At 35.9% G+C, this 17,867-nt stretch overlaps 1 protein-coding gene across 4 annotated transcripts in view; it reads left to right on the top strand.

Moving 5' to 3' along the window:
• ADD3 (adducin 3) overlaps positions 1–17,867 on the top strand; it is a 124,210-nt gene that overhangs the window by 78,665 nt on the left and 27,678 nt on the right. The window lies entirely within an intron of this gene.

Here is a 17,867-nt window from a genome sequence, read left to right on the forward strand (position 1 = left end):
TAGAACCAGTAGAACTCACTGCATCTTTAATTTGTGGTTGATGTTCATTGTGAATCTTCATGGAGTTTTACAAAGAAATTTCTGTTCAGAATCTGATGTGACAAGAACATTCATATCATCTTCATATTTTCTTGGAAACATTGTTTCTTGATCTAACATGGTAATAGTTTGCAAAAGTCATACCATTGTGCAAGACATCTATGTTGCGTTGCCCTTACGTATATCAAATGGTATATCAAGTGTCATTCAGGAGTCTTCCCTGGTGGCGCAGTGGTTAAGAATCTGCCTGCCAGTGCAGGGGACACAGGTTCGAGCCCTGGTCCGGTAGGATCCCACATGCTGCAGAGCAACTAAGCCCGTGCGCCACAACTACTGAGCCTGTGCTCTAGAGCCCACAAGCCACAACTACTGAAGTCCGCCGGCTTAGAGCCTGTGCTCGGGAACAAGATAGGCCACTGCAGTGAGAAGCTCGTGCACTGCAACAAAAGTAGCCCCCACTCACTGCAACTAGGGAAAGCCCGTGCACAGCAAAGAAGACGCAATGCAGCCAAAAATAAATAAATTTTTTTTTTAATGTCATTCAGGTTGCTATTTTGATTTCTGTTATTCCCAAAGAGCTGACTTTGATTTTGCAAAGGTGTGCTATCTATCTACACTGCTGTGATGGTGAAATGCCTCCTAAAATAGGTATTATTAAGATGGAAATTCCATTGGAACAGTATGTATATTAGTTTTCTAGGGCTACCATAACAAAGTACCACAAAATGAGTGACTGAAGACAGCAGAAATTTATTCTCGTACAGTTCTTGAGTCCAGAAGTCTAAAATTAGGGTGTCAGCAGGGTTGGTTTCTTTTGGCTGCCCTGAGGAAAATCTGTTTTGTCTCTCTCCCAGCTTCTGGTAGTTGGTAGCAATCCTTGGTGTTCCTAGGCTTGTGGCTGCATCAGGTCAGCCTGTGCCTCTGTCCATCATCACATGGCTTTTTCCCTTGTGTGTCTCTGTATCCACCTCTCTCTTACTTTTCTCTTATGAAGACACTAGTCATCAGATTTAGGGCCTACCATAATCCAATATGACCTCATCTTAATTTAATTACAAATTAAGACACTATTTTCTTCTTTTTTTTTAAAATATATTTATTTATTTATTTTTGGCTGCGTTGGGTCTTCGTTGCTGCGCACAGGCTTTACTCTTAGTTGTGGCGAGCTGGGGCTACTCTTCATTGCAGTGTGTGGGCTTCTCATTGCGGTGGCTTCTCTTGTTGCAGAGCACAGACCCCAGGCACATGGGCTTCAGTAGTTGTGGCTCGTGGGCTCTAGAGTGCAGCCTCAGTAGTTGTGGCGCATGGGTTTAGTTGCTCCGCGGCATGTGGGATCTTCCCGGACCAGGGCTCGAACCCATGTCCCCTGCATTGGCAGGCAGATTCTTAACCGCTGTGCCGCCAAGGAAGTCCCAAGAGCCTATTTTCAAATAAGGTCCTATTCTGAGGTAATGATATGAATTTTAGGGGACACTATTCAACCCCAGTACAGGATGTAATATCAAACTTTAGATTTAAAGGATAATTCATTTGAAAAAGCTAGTTTCCCCAAAACAGTTTTTTTTATTATAAAAACAGATTTTCAAGGTTGATAAACATCTCTTTGCATGGATTTCCACTTAAAACTGTTATCAGAGTTTTAAATGGCGGGTTATGACCAGTATTTTTGGAAATAATTTTCAAGTACTATTACCTATGCTTAATAAAATTGCATTTTCATGACTCAGTATTAGACTTTCCATAGAAAGAAAACAGATGAGGTTGTGATGATCTCGAAATCCTCCTTACCAGCCAAATCTAGAGGTAGGAACTCCTTCAAATGACTTCTTTGCAGTAACAAGTTACCTACAGCTTTTGGATTGGCTTTTGCAGCTGTATTTTATAAGTTATAATCATGAAAGCCAGAAGTCTTTAGTTGGGATACCTGATAGTAGATCAAAATGAACTCTTGGAACGTACTCATACCTTGTGTTCTTTAAGATTTTTTTGTATATTTTCCTCCAATTTTTAACATAAGGAGCTTTGCCTCATATTTTTTGTGCCAGCCTCCCTACTGTCCCTCACTGGTCACAACAATCACGTTAGGAATGGACCATTAGAAGTACCATCCACTATAACAAATCAGTTTTCTAGACCAGCCTTTTGGGTGAATGTTTTGATTTGAAAACTCAACTCATTTTTAATAATGAGCTTTTGTAGGATCATTTGCATTTTTTCAGAATGAGGAACTAGAATTTCTTGAGTTCAGAAATTTTGAAAAATAGGTATATGTAAGATTGGAATTTGAGGGAGTTAAGTTTTCTATATTACTTGTATTCTGATACTCACTTTGGAAAAAGTTTCCTGAGGTTTCAGAGTAGACATGCAGTAATAGGTAAGAGTGATTTTTCCTCAAACATTGCTCTCAAGAAAATGTCAAAAGCAATGGCTTTAAATTTTTCAAGCTCAATGTTGCACATGTAATTTTCTTTTTTTAAAAAAGCTTTTTTCCAGGACTACTAAATAGTAAAGAGCCAACGATTTAAGGTATCTCCAGAAATTGAGAGCAATGAATCTTTCTTTAAAAATCATAATCTCCACTAATTCCACTTGTTTAAACCTCTCATTTATCATGAGCTGTCAAGTTCTGGATAGTTTCCTGGATTTCAATTTAAAATTTTTCACTGATACCAGGGGACATAATAACAGAAACTAAATGTCTTGGAGGCACATCTGAGTAATCAATCCACTGGTCTCTGTCAACTTTCTCTCAGGGGGAAAAAAACAAAAACCAAAATACCCCACCTTTTGGTTTTTTCCCAACCATTTCCAATACACTCCATGTTGAAGACAAATGATGACTAAGGGAATATATACAGAACGTTCATCATGTTTTGTAGAAAGGAGGGTAAAGGCACTGAGGCCATGTGTTTTTGGATTCTGCAGGATACTTGAGAGATTGCCTCTCTCTCTGGTTGATTGTTTTACTCATCATTTTATAAGAGAGATATATATATATGTATATATGTATATATATATATATATATATATATATATATATAAAATCAGTCTTTGCTTTTCCGAATGATTCACGTTGGGAACAATTTGAGCTAAGTCTAAAAAGTGATTGAGTTTAGGCTTCAAGAAAATACACTTCTTCTGAACTTCTTGTACATGTTTTCAAGTTTATAACTCTGTCCCTCGCATGGCCATTACAACTGGTAAATTTGACCTATTTATAATGAAAGTTTTTTCCAAGTCACCGGTGAACATTATTTCCATTCCTACCAATGTCTAAGCAAGTGACTGACTCTCTTCTCCCCAGCCCCTACTCTTCACGTACAGAAGTCCAGCTCTCTGTTCCTTGCAACAGGTAGTGTTGATCAATAAAATATTCTTCATCAACTACTGATACCTTAGTGAGAAAGAAGTTAGATTCATTTTCTGCCTTATCCAGCAGTGAATGCCTTTGGTCTTCGGATCACCCTGCTCAGTGTGACCTAGCAAGCACCTACTTAAACAATGTGTGTTATGGTTATACTGAACTACTACTATGTTCCAATTATACTAGCACAGGATGTATTTTTCATGTTTGCTAAAGTAGTTTATGTTAATTAGCAGCATTGCTTTTATTATTAAAACAGTTTGAGACCAAAATGCTCTCATAGCTGTGCCCTCCAGTTGATACTTTTCTTATATCTGTTTTTTTAGTAAATGCTGAGCCAGCTATCAACTTCCATTAAAAGTACAAGACCCTTAGAAACATAAAGGGTTGCTGTTACTGTTACTAGTTTGTTTTATTATTGTTGGCATTTTTTCCTTGACTTTGTCAGATTTTTTTTATTGAAGTATAGTTGATTTACAATATTATATTAATTTCAGGTGTAGAACATAGTGATTCCCTATTTTTACAGATTATACTCCATTAAAAGTTATTAGAAGATAATGGCTATAATTCCCTGTGCTGTACAATACATCCTTGTTGTTTATTTTATACATAGCAGTTTATATCTCTTAATCCCATTCCCCTAATTTGCTCCTCTCCTCTTCCCTCTCCCCTTTGGTAAGCACTAGTTTGTTTTCTATATCTGAGTATGTTTCTGTTTTGCATATACATTTGTATTTTTTTAGATTCCACATACAAGTGTTATCACACAGTATTTGTCTTTCTCTGTCTGACTTATTTCACTAAGCATAATATTCTCTAGGTCCATCCACATTGCTGCGAATGGCAGAATTTCATTTTTTCTTATGGCTGAGTAATATTTCATTGTATATATATATATACACCACATCTTCTTTATTCATTTGTCTGTTGCTGGGCACTTGGGTTGCTTCCATATCATGGCTATTATAAATAGTGCTGCTATGAACATTGGGGTGCATGTGTCTTTTCAAGTTAGTGTTTTCGTTTTTCTGGATATATACCCAGGAGTGGAATTGCTGGATCACATGATATTCTACTTTTTTTTTTTTTTTGGCTGCGTTGGGTCTTCATTGCTGCACGCAGGCTTTCTCTAGTTGTGGCAAGCGGGGGCTACTCTTCGTTGCAGTGCGTGGGCTTCTCAATGCGGTGGATTCTCTTGTTGCGGAGTACGGCGCATGGGCTTCAGTAGTTGTGGCACATGGGCTCAGTAGTTGTGGCTCACCGGCTTTAGAGCACAGGCTCAGTAGTTGTGGCGCCCGGGCCTAGTTGCTCCGTGGCATGAGGGATCCTCCCGGACCAGGGCTCAAACCCATGTCCCCTGCGTTGGCAGGCAGACTCTCAACCACTGCACCAGCAGGGAAGCCCTGTTATTCTACTTTTAGTTTTTTGAGTTAAGTTGCATTTTTGACTCAGGCCCAGATTAATGGTATCTTTTGCTAATCAACTATAGATTCATTTTTTCCTAGACTTTTGTATTGAAGCTTAGAGTTTATAGTTTTATTTTAAAGATATACTCAACAGAAGTCATTTCAGAAGAGAAAAAAAAGTATTCAGAAATTTAAGGACCATTTGGATCAATTTTAGGATTCTGGCAATAGACCACAGAGAGTTAAATTTTCACATTTATACCAGTTTGGTAGCCATACAAGATTTTTTTATTTTACTACTTTGATAATATTTACCATTTCTGTTTTGGTGCTGAATATTGTGATCCTATAATATATTTTCAGGTGCCCCAGTAAAGAAAGACAGTAATTAAGTTTGTAATAGCTGTGTATACTAGGAAATAACAGTCCTTTGAGCCGTTCCATCTTTTTTGGTCAACTCTTCCACACCTAATTAAGATCTATAACCATGAATAATTCCTTGTTTGGTGAAGAATATTTGGTAGTCCGAGGCAAATGATTAAATCTCAGTTTTTTTAATCTGTACAGTGGAATTATTGCCAACATAATCTTTTTCTGAGGGTTGATTTGTTTCATTATAAATAGTTAAAGGCCCTCAACTCTTTTCAAAATGATGCTAAATTAACTTTAGAGATAAAAATGTAAACTTGAACATAATTTACTCTTACCCAGGGCACAGTCAATGTCATTCTGATAACTTCTAATTAAGACATAGCAGTTATCTGCTAGATTAACAGTTACGACTTCCAACATACTGATCATTGCCCATGTGGTGGTGTTTTCAGATGGACTTGAACCAGTTTAAGGGCCCTTACCCTGCATGTATTTAGTTCCTCTTTGTTTGGAACTCAAAATTTTGTGGAATGTTCCATGATGTTTTATGATACTACTCATCTTTGCCTACTTCATTAAGCTTCTTGGTCTGCCCATGTCCTAATACTCCTTGTCCTTATGTATCTTATTTATCTGGTTTGCTAAGTACTGATAGAAAAGAAGGCCAATTATGAGGAGGCAATATTGTGTTGCATAAAGAGCTAGGAGAACTTAGATCACCCTGATGATGTTAGGTGTATGATATTGGGCATGTCTCTGTGTGAAGACCTCTTTCATTAGTTATCTAATCTAGAAAACAAGAGATTTGGACTGGTTGTTCTCTTAATTTTTGCTTCAAAGCCTTCAAAGAATTTAAGTGAAAGGACAGATCCTTAATTTACTGGTAATATGTTAGTAGATACTTCTTAATCTTTAAAAATCTAGTTACTTAAAGAAAGTGTATTCCTTAGGTATTTAAGTCATGCAAACCACCACTATACAACTACCTCATTTGTACATCTACTTTTCTGTGCATGCTAGACAGAAAGACAATCATAACATTAAGTCTATTTAGAAGCACTAGGATTTTTAGGCTTTCCTTATAGCCTATTCTTCTCAGTCAATACTATTTATAAATTACCTGCATAAACTGTGTGTGGTGGGCCTTGTTTTTTTCTTATATTTCATTTGAGGGTAAATTATGGCCATGGGGCAGTCTGTGAATGATATGGTAATACTAATAAATGTCATTATTATGATTTTATAGCAATATCTGATACTTGAGCTTTAGAAAAATTGTAGCTTTAGAAAAATTACTCAACACCTCTGATTATAGTTTCCTCTCATCAGTAAAATGTGTTCCTTGAATCTAGTCTGAAAAATTCCAAGAGAGCTCTCATAGAATCAGTAGCCGTTATAGCAATGAGATCCTAGTGCTTTGTGGGATAATTAAATCTTCTTCCGTTTGGGCACTTAGAAAGTGCCATCTGTATTACTCATTGCCACTCAATGCCTGTTTTTCTTTTTTCATTTTTCTTGACTTTTATCTACTTCTGTTCAATTTTCCATATCTATCAATTTCTATGTCAGCTGTATATAAAATTTTGGCTAGCAGTTGAAAGTAGTTCATGTATTTTGCAGTTTAAAATGAATAAAATTTCAGTGGTCGATCTGATGTGGCTTGTCATCGTTTATGCAGAGTGCAAGTTGTTTTCTAGAACTTTAAATACCTTCAAAATTTTATAGTAACTTTCATCAAGAAAAACTAAATAAACTAGCATTTGTTGTTGTTGTTTTTAACCAAATATGCTGCTTTGAAGTCTCGGCATATCTTTGATTATTGTTTTAAATATCAAACAATGGGCCTGGTACTTGAGAGTACAGCCATCTTTTTGCTTATGTTCTAGAGAAAGCTGTTAAAACTACCAAGAATTTCAAGTTTGGAAAGACTTTTTATAAGTAATAACTTTTCATAGGATTGTTTTTACCATTCCCAGTCTAGAAGTAACACAAACAAGGTTGTTTTGGAAAGAGTTGTGATATAGTAAAATAATTCAATTCAGCCGCTGCTGTGGAGTATTCTGCTGTTGTGGGGACTACAAACATAAGCAAAGAGGTCTTGAAAATTGAGCTAGAAGTAGATATGAGTCAAGAAAAATGAAGGAAAAAAAAAAAAAAACCTGATGTCGGGTAGTACAGATGGTACTTTCTAAGTGCCCAGATGGAGGAAAATCTAGTTATCCCACAAAGCACTAGGATCTTATTGCTATAATCTGCCATAAATATTTAAAAAAAAAAGAATCATTTCTTATTCCCTTCCATCGCTCTAGCACATGTTCATTCCCCCATCTCTCTCTCTCTCTCTTTCTTTCACACACACACACACACACGCACACACACACACGTACACGCACATGCACACACACGTTCTTCTTTTCCTTTCTATTTCCCATCTGACCATGACTTAGAGTTCCTAGGGCAGTGTTTTTCAAACTGTAGATTATAACAGCTTATTAATAGATCATAAGTCAATTTGATGAGAATTTTTTTAAAAAAGGAAGAGATTAAAATAGAAAATACCAGAATATACTACATAGTAAGGGAAAGTATCATGTCCTGAATTTGTTTCAGGTATACATCTCATGTATTTGTATGTGATTACAATATAAAATGTATTTCTTACTGTGGATTACCATTTTTAAAAAGTTCAAAAGCCATCATTCTAAAGTGTTTTATCTAATTTTGTCTTGAACCTAATGTTCTTTAAACATGCATATTGTATAGTTACTGCATAAATATTTGGATAGTGTTTTTAAAGCTAGAATTTTGTTTATGCTTGGTATCTTGTTTCTAATCTGCATGGCCAGAGGAAAACCCATAGTATTAACAAGTTTTATAACATTATTTTTTTAAAAAATCTGTCTTCTGCATCATTTTCAATTCAGAGAACATTGTTGAAAGACTAATTTTTTTCCCCTACTGTAGTTCATACTGGTTTGCACTGGTGTTTATATTGTTCTGAACTAGTAGAAAGCATGACTGTGTATATGTGGTATTAAAAAATAGGGTTGGTTAATTTTAAAGAGAAGGAGTCCTGGAACTGAGTTGTTCCAAATATCACCTGGAAGCAGGAATATTTATGCTTAGAATTAGTTGTTCAGGGTTAAGAGGAACTAGAATCTACCACTTACTTCCCTTAAAACATCCTTCCTTAGGGGGCCGTAGTGAAGATGCCTGACTCCCTTCTAAGCCATGGTAATTCTGGTACTTTTTCTTCTGGGGCCTGAGTAAAACCTTTTCAACCCCTCAGTGCCACCGAATAGCTGGAATTGGCATTTGAAAAGAAACTACTAGTTACCCCTGCCTGGGTCTGAGTTGTGATTAAGTCCATGAGCTTTAGAGATCAACAGACTAGATTGAAATCCCTGGTCCACCACTTGCTAGCTCTTGGACCTGAAACAAGTTACTTCTCAGTGACTTTATTTCCTCATCAGTAAAATGGAGATAATAATACCTACCTCATAGAATTATGTGGAGCAAATGAGCTAATGCCTTTAAATTCCAGCCGCTAGCACATAGCAAGAGCTCAGCACTGACAGTTGTTTCTAAATGCTGTGATGACCCATCTCTAAAGTAAGGAATTTCTAGTTATTGTTGGAAAATCTCTAGCCGTTATGAATATCAAGCTATATCAGGGTTCCTTATCTGCCTCATTATGGGACTAGATCAGGGGATACCAGTAGGACCATAGGATGTTAGAGCTAGGAAAATCTAAAGGGTCTTTTGAGATAGCCCTTTTATTTTACAGTTAATCTTGGGAACTTTATGATGTAATTGCTTACTTACTTCTTCGTATTCCTCACTAGACTGCAAACCTCAGGAAGAACTGTGTCTTATTTGCCATTTTTATCTCCACATAGTAGGACCTTGGCACGTAGTAGATGCTCAGACACTTATTGATTGAATGTGCCATGGCTACTCTAAAGTCACACAGTACTTGGTGGACGTGCAGAGACTTGAGTCCTGGTCTCTTTGTCCTCAGTCCAGTACTCTGCACCATTCTGCTTTCTTCTTGACAGGATTACATACAAGGAAATTTTTAGAATATAATTAGAAGTTTTTTAGTCTGATAATCAGCTAAGGCTCCTAGAACATTTTAACTATTTTCAACTAAGTGAAAATTTCTGATAGAAAACAATCATATTTAAATTGATCTGACCACAGCAAGATTTTTTAAAGTTCCTTTACAAAGCCAACAGTTGAGTTAATGTTTCCCCTTGCTGTGTGCCCTGGGTTATAAAGCCTAGTACTGAAATCTGAACAGTATCCGTTAAATGCTTTTTTACAGTATTTTATTTTGTCTCCCGGGGGCTTCATGTTCTAATTGTCCTTAACTTGAGTAAACTGCTATGTAAGCAGATGTTAAGTTCCAAAGTTGCTCTAGACCAATCATGATGAGAAGTATTTTGCAGTGACCAGTCGACACTAATAGAATATGCATTTTTATTCAGATGCAATTTAGTTGTATTGACGGAACTGCTTTTAAAATACATTCTGGTACAAAAGATATCTAAAAATAACTACAATATAAGCTTTATTCTGCTCTATAGTTGATCACATTCTTATGGAATGGCCTTTTTTAAAATTAAACTTTTAAAGTTTGAGATTATTGTAGATTTGCATGCAATTATAAGAATTAATACAGAGAGATTCTGTACCCTTCAGCCACTTTCCCCCAATGGTAACATCTTGTAAAACCATAGTGTAATGTCACAGTCAGGATACTGACATTGTGGTAATCCACTGGTCTTATTCACATTTTCCCAGTTTTGCTTGTAAGTCACTTGTATGGATGTATGTTTGTGTGGTAGTTCTGTGCAATTTTATCACATGTGTATGTTCATGTATCCACTACCGTAGTCAAGACATAGAAGAATTCCATCACCACAAGGATAGCCATACCTCCTTTTATAACCATACCTGCCTCCCTCCTTCCCTCCCTCCCTCTCTCCAGAGCATACTCCTTCCCAACCCCTGGCAACCACTAATCTATCCCCCACTTCTATAATTTTGTCACTTGAAGAATATTATATAAATGGAATCATGCTGTATATAATCTTTTGGTATTGGCTTTTTTACTCAGTGTAATTCACTGGAGATTTATTCAGGCTGTTGTGTATCAGTAATTCATTCCATTTTATTATATTTATAATGTTCCATAGGATGGGTATACCACAGTTTGTTTCATCGTTCACCTGTTGAAGGACATCTAGATTATTTCCAGTGTTTGACTGTTACAAATGTCCATAGTAGCTTTATTTGTATACAGATTGTGTGAACATATGTTTTCTTTTTTCTGGATTAAATGACCAGGAGAGCAATTGTTGGGTCATTTCATAGTTGCATATTTCGTTTTATAAAATGCCAAACTATTTACTGGAGTTGCTGTACCATTTTACATTCCCAGTAGCAAGGTATGAGGGATCCAGTTTCTCTGCATCCTCTCCAGCGTCTGAGATTATCATTATTTTTTGTTTGTTTTAGCCATCCTGGGACCTGTGTAGTAGTATCTTGTGATTTTAATTTGTGTTTCCCTAATGACTAATGATGTTAAACATCTTTTCATATGCTTTTCTACCATGTATCCTTTTCAGTGAAATGGCTGTTCATGTCTTTTGCCCATTTTCTAATTGAATTGTTTGGTTTTTTTTTACTGTTGAGTTTTGAGAGTTTGTTATATATTATACATACTAGTCCTTTGTCAGATGTACGGTTTGCAAATATTTTCTCATGGTCTATGGCTTGTCTTTTCATCCTCTTAACAGGGTCTTTTGCAGATAAACATTTAAAATTTAGGGGAAGTTCAATTTATCAGTTTTCCTTTTATGGACCATGTTTTAACACTGCCTGGGACTTAATCCTGAAGATTTTCTTTTTTTTTTCTGGAAGCTTTATAGTTTCTATTTTGAGTTAATTTGATCTAGTTTGAGTTCATTTTTTATCATGGTAAAATACATATAACATAAAATTTACCATTTTGAAGTGTATGATTCAGTGGCCTTAAGTACATTCACAATGCTGTACAGCCATCACCACTATCTAGATCCAGAACTTTTTCATCATCTCAGACAGAAACCCAGTACCCATTAAGCAGTCATTCCCCCATTTCTGCCCCCCGCACAACCCAGCCCCTGGCAACCATCAGTCTGCTTTCTGTACCATGGATTTGCCTGTTCTGGATATTTCATGTAAATGAAATCGTATAATATGTGTGGCCTTTTGTGTCTGGCTTCTTTCACTTAGCTAATGTTTTTGAGGTTCATTCATGTTGTAGATGTATCTGTGCTTCACTTCTTTTATGGATATATATTCCATTATGTGGCAACACCATATTTATTGTTTATCCGTTCATCAGTTGATGGACACTTGGGTTGTTTCCACCTTTTGGCTTTTGTGAATAGTGCAGCTATGAACATTTCACGTACAAGTTTTTGTTTGAATACCTGTCTTCAGTTCTTTTGGGTTCATATTTAGAAGTGAGTTAATTTTTTAATAAGGTATAAGACTTAGGTTGAGGTTCTGTTTCTCTTTTTTTCTTTACCTATGGATGTACACTTTCTTCACCATTTTTTTTGAGAAGGCTCTCTTGCAAGGGCCATTTTAAAGAATATTGTAAAGCTTTTGGAGAATCACTAGAATTTCTGTATGTATACAGTAATTTTGAAGAAAAGCAAAAGAATTTGAAATGGAGCATTGTAAAGATAGTTTGGTGGGTTTTACTGGGGTTTTCTTTACATTATATTTGTGAAAGTTTAAGCTTGGATGTTTCTATTACAGACAAAGCAATTGTATTTTCTATGTATTGAGGTGATGAGGGAAAGAGAAAACAAGTGAGCCACGAATAGTTTTATCCCATGGATGACAGGAAGCCATTTAAGGTTATAAGAAAGACAGACGTAATCAGATCAAATTAAAAGATGGAATTTAAGAACGACAACTCTTGGTAGGATGGAATAAGGGCTCTGGTCAGGCAAGACTGACACAAATGTGTAGAAAGGTTTTCACACCCGGTTTAAGTGAACTCACGTGCATTTTCTGCGGCATTTCTGACTTAGAAGCTTGAAAAACAACTTGAGAAAAATCAGCCTCAGACTAATAAAGCTGGCACTACTTTACATATATTGCTTATGACTTGTTAGTTTTTGTTGAATTTTTTTAAGCTCAAGGACCTAAAATCTTACTCCTGAAACTAGCTTGAGGAGAAAACTTCTATTTAAAGAAGTCTACTTAGCTGCTATCTTTAGGGGCCTATTAATATTGTTATTTTCCTTAGACTACTTTATTCCCCTGCTCCCAGAAAAGAATATTTTAACAGTAGTGGGTGAAATAGGCTTGATTTCCTAGTCTTAGTAAAACCACTGAACTTTATTACAAAATGCTATGAAAAAACTTCTGGGTCAACTTTTTAGTGAAGGAGAATAGAGTGTATGCATTAATAAGTAGTGATTACTAGAGTAATCATTAAGTGTAAAGTTTTCACTTTGACAACCCAATTTTTCACTTGATATTGTACAAAATTCTGAGAAATGGTGGGAAATTACTACTTGGCTTGCATTATCAGTCTGTTAGTAAGTTTGCATTGCCTTCTAAGCAAGTGTGAAATTCACCTGTTTCTTTAAAACTCATGTAATTTTTATTATAACAATAATGTATTTAAATGCTTTAAGTTACCTGTAGGACTGATTTTTAACCAAATCTTTAAGCAATTGCTTCTGTAAGATGTGCTGTTTATCCCGTTGCCAACTTTATTCCCTGGCACATTGCTGTTTCCCTGGGCCTGTACCTTCCTTAGTGTAAGAAAATGTTATGTTCTCTAGGAAGCGTCCCCTTATGATGGGTAGAGTCCTTTTCACTGGGTTATAGAAACCTCTGAACTACTCTAGGAGCTCCCAGAAGGATTTGATTCAACATTCCAGCCATACCTTTAGTACAAAGCCTGGCACATAGTAGATGCTCAATAAATATTTTGGAAGGAAGGAAGGAGGACCTCTGACATATATTTATATACAGCACGTTAGTTAACTGTGGCCCATTTATCATTATTTCAGACTAATTTAGGAGTTCTCTCTAAGCATAGAAACCACTTATTTTTATATTGTATAAGCAAATTTATTAGGTTGAGTAAAAAGTCTTTTCCTTTTGGTATGCTAATCTTCCAGAATGGTATTTGGTGATATGTGTCTTATGGGTAACTATATAATTGAGATATAATTGACATAACATTGTATATGTTTAAGGTATACAATGTGATGATTTGATACATGTATAGTGAAATACCATAATAAGGTTAGTTAACACAGCCTTACATCACATACTTATTTTGTTGTTGTTATGGTGAGAACATTAAAGTTCTACTTTCATAACAGCTTTCAAATATATAATACAGTATTGTTACTATAGTCATCCTGCTGTACCTTAGGTCCCTGGAACTTATAACTGAAAGTTTGTACCCTTTGACCTACATCTCCCCATTACCCCCACCCCTCAGCCCTTGGCAACCACCGTTCTACTCTGTTTCTATAAGTCTGATGTTTTTAAATTCTACATATAAGTGATATCATATGGTATTTCTCTTTGTTTTATATGACTTACTTGACTTAGCATAATGCCATCAAGGTCCATCCATGTTGTTGCAAGTGGCAGAATTGCCTTCTTTTTTATGGCTGAGTAATATTTCATTGTGTGTGTATATCACATTTTCTTTACCCATCTGTCTGTGGATGGACACTTAGGTTGTTTCCATGTCTTGGTTGTTGTAAATAATGCTTAAAGCTTCCCTTATTTTCTTTTCTGAATTCTGTTATTTCAGATAATCTTGTGGATCCTAAGTTTTTTCCAGGCTTGAAATAACACTTTGGTCTGTAGTATTTGGTATGTAAAATTGCAAATAATCAGTTGTTGCTTATGATTGGCTTAAAAATCTGTGTAAAGCTCTTAGTGTTGAGTATCTAGGTATAGAAGAGCACCAAAATGGCAAGCTAGTGTTCTTATTCTTTATTTCTATATCCTTCTTATAAATTCTCAATTCTTATTCCAAGTACATAAAACTTTGAAACTTCTTGTATTAAAAAGCCATGCTAAATAATGAGCTTTTTTAAAAAAAATTTATTGAAGTATAGTTGATTTACAATGTTGTGTTAATTTCTATTGTACAGCAAAGTGATTCAGTTATACATATATATACATTCTTTGTCATATTCTTTTCCATTATGGTTTATCACAGGACATTGAATACAGTTCCCTGTGCTATACAGTAGGACCTTGTTGTTTATCCATTTGATATATAATAGTTTGCATCTGCTAATCCCAAACTCCTAATCCATCCCTCCCCCACCCCTCTCCCCCTTGGCAACCACAAGTCTGCTCAATAATGAGCTTTTGAAGTTTTAAAAAGGTCTGAGTGTTTTGAGTCATTTCTAATCCTATTTCCCCTTTTTGGTGTCATTTCCTCAATTTTGACAGATTCTATAAACTCTGAATTGTTTAATATTTAGGACAGAATGTCGACTAAAAGTCTCAAAATTTTGTAGCCCTCTTATGTTTTATGATATGTTTCATTGTAAGTGGACTAGGAGACAGAAATTGTGACTTTGAATATTGCCTGTGACACAAGCCGTGTGATTTTTGGCAGGATGTTTAACCCCCTGAACCTCCAGATTATTAACCTCTATCTCATTGTGTAGTTGCAAAGGTAAAATAAGATAGAAAGGTGTAAGAGCATGGTATAAACCATATAAAGTGTTACACGTATATAATACGTTCTTTTATTATTAAAATGGGTGGTTAGATATATTTTCCTCTTTACCTTACTCATCTAAAAATGCATTCATCAAGAGTTCTTTAAACTCTAAGCTTTTACTTATCAATGTTTCTATTATCGGTTTCTTAAACCAGTGCTGAGACAACAAAATGAATCTACTACAACAGTTCCTTGCTTTTTGCTGTGTTTTAATAAAATTAGTTTATAAGCATCAGCAAATTCAGTTAGACATAAGCTCATTATCTAACTCTGTTCCTCCATTAGGCTTAACAGAGCTTTTTGCGGTTGAGGAATAGGTTAAAATCCAACTGAAGGCAATATTTGTGGAATTTCTTTTTTAAAAGTGACTTATTCATAGCCAGTGACCTAGTGTGGTAAACTAAACAGAATTGATTTCTTTATTAATTGATGTCCCATTTATTGAGTACCCACTTAGTCTGTACTTGGCCAGAGCAGCATGACATTTACTAATATGTGTGAGTTTGTTTGTTTGCTTTTTAAAAAACTTTCATTCTCCTTGAAATTTTTATCTGCTAGCAGTAAACTATTTTAAGGAGTTCAAATGACCTATTATAAAAAGCTTCTAAGAAAACTACGTTCCAAAGATTGATTAGACCTTTAGACTGCTGATAACCCAGCTGGATACGAAAAAAAGCCTCTTACAGTTGGTGCTCTGTGCACCACAGTTTTGGTTAATAGCAAGATGATGATAAATACCATAGGCTAGGGTTTCCTTGGTGGTGCAGTGGTTAAGAATCCACTTGCCAATGCAGGAGACACGGGTTCGAGCCCTGGTCCAGGAAGATCCCACATGCCGCTGAGCAACTAAGCCCGTGCACCACAACTACTGAGCCTGTGCTCTAGAGCCTTTGAGCCACAGCTACTGAAACCCCTGCGCCTAAAGCCCGTGCACCACAACGAAGAGTAGCCCCCGCTTGCCACAACTAGAGAAAGCCCGCGCGCAGCAACGAAGACCCAAGGCAGCCATAAATACATACATACATACATAAAATACCATAGGCTAGTGCCAGTCTAATAACAGTGTAGCAAAACCTAATTTTTGGAAGAATATAATATGTCCAGGATCATTCCTTAACAGTGGATGTTATACAAAAAGAAGAAAAAATGGCCATTTATCCTGTGGAGAACACATATAATGATCAGATATTCATCCTTTAGTTGAGTGTTTTCTCCCAATTTTTAAATTAATGAATTAAGATGTGGAAGACTCAGTTATAGAAAAGTTCATTTTTCACATTTCCTTCACTGATTAGTTGCTTTCTAGTCATAAAATCAGAATTTCATTAAAGCCATATGATATAAAGTGTTTTTAACCATATTTCATGAATTTTTGGGGTAGTACACTAAAATAATTTAGGTAGCTTTTAGAATGTTCTCATGAGATTGTTGTTGGCAAGTAAAAGAAAACAGTTTCAACATTGTTTTGCAAAAATTATTTAACAGAATAAGTTTACATTTCCAGGACCAGAATTAATGCAAGAATGTTTAATGTCTTGCAATGAGTTTGCTTGGGCTGAGTCAAGGCAGCTTTAGAAATGAATTCTATCAGAGAAGACTATTATTAGAGACAAATATAGTAACCTCACCGGTTGTTATTGTGTTTAAAAGATGAGATCAGGTATCTCTGGTCTTTATCAGGGATTTAGATCCCTAAGAAAAAAGGTGGCCCTTGCCTTTTCCCTTCTGGATCTACCTAGAAACTGTTCTGCTGAGAAGGAATCCAAGGCTGTGAAGAATCTTCAGAGTTTCAGGTCCACAGATATTTCTCTCCCCTTAGTTTTCTACGTAAATAGAAAAAGAATACTTGGAATTTTTCACATTTAATTTCCCTTATTATGAAGTGATTCTTCTTACTAGGCAAATAATCAGTTGAATAAATACCATTTTGTAGTGAGAATGTTTTTTTCTGTTACCCAGTCATTTATATGGAACAGGTTGCATTTGTTACCACCTGTAGAGAAAACTGTGTTAAGCAAAGCCCTCTTTACAATTTCTTATTTAAAATTCGCTTCCTTTTTTTCTTCCTTGTTGCACATTTTTTGCACTTTCTACATTCAGTTCAAAAGAACAACTATGTAAAGGGATACACTAATCAGTGGTGTCCTGTTCTCTTGATTTAGGCTTTTGCCAAATCGCATCTAAAAGTTAGAGGAAGCATTCCTTCAGTGTGCAGTGACTGTTACTCTCTGCTAGGTCAGTGATACTCTAAGTGTGGTCCAGGATCCGGTGCCAGTCTGCAGACTGCAGTCCGTGACAAGTACAGAATATAATATTAAGCATTTAGAAACTTCATGCAGTTTGACATTGCCGTGACACCTAAATGCATTATTTTGTATTTTACAAAAATACTGGTTTACGGCAAATTGGAGAAAGTCCTTCACCACAGACAATCTGAGAAGCACCGGGTTAGATGACTTCATCAACTTCTAGCACAAGCCATCACAGCCTGGGGCTGGGGATGCATGTTAAATAACTGTCCTGTTGATCTAGCTACAGTTGGTTGATTAGGTGCTCAGCTGTAGCAAAGCCCAAATGAATTTGTTTCCCTGGCATAAAGTCAAGGGTTATCCTAAGTGTCAGTAATAATTAAATGAATCAGCTGTTCCTGTGCTTTCTGAACGGCTTTTTATTTTTTCTTACTTGCATTTGAAGCACTATCTGCTAAAGTTATATAGTCTGGCAACCTTAATAATTCCTACATTTTCCCTGGAACTTGAAAAGCTTACAACTGTGTTTCTCTCACGTGTTAATAAACTAAAACTACATTCACTATAAAATAATGATCATTAAATATGGCCAGAGTTTGGTCTAACGTAAAAGCATGAGTAAGAGAGGAAAGAGAATCTCCACTAACAGTAATCAC

This window comes from Monodon monoceros, unplaced genomic scaffold, assembly GCF_005190385.1.
Source record: "Monodon monoceros isolate NGI ecotype Baffin Bay Population unplaced genomic scaffold, NGI_Narwhal_1 Super_Scaffold_4, whole genome shotgun sequence".
Taxonomy (NCBI): Eukaryota; Metazoa; Chordata; class Mammalia; order Artiodactyla; family Monodontidae; genus Monodon; species Monodon monoceros.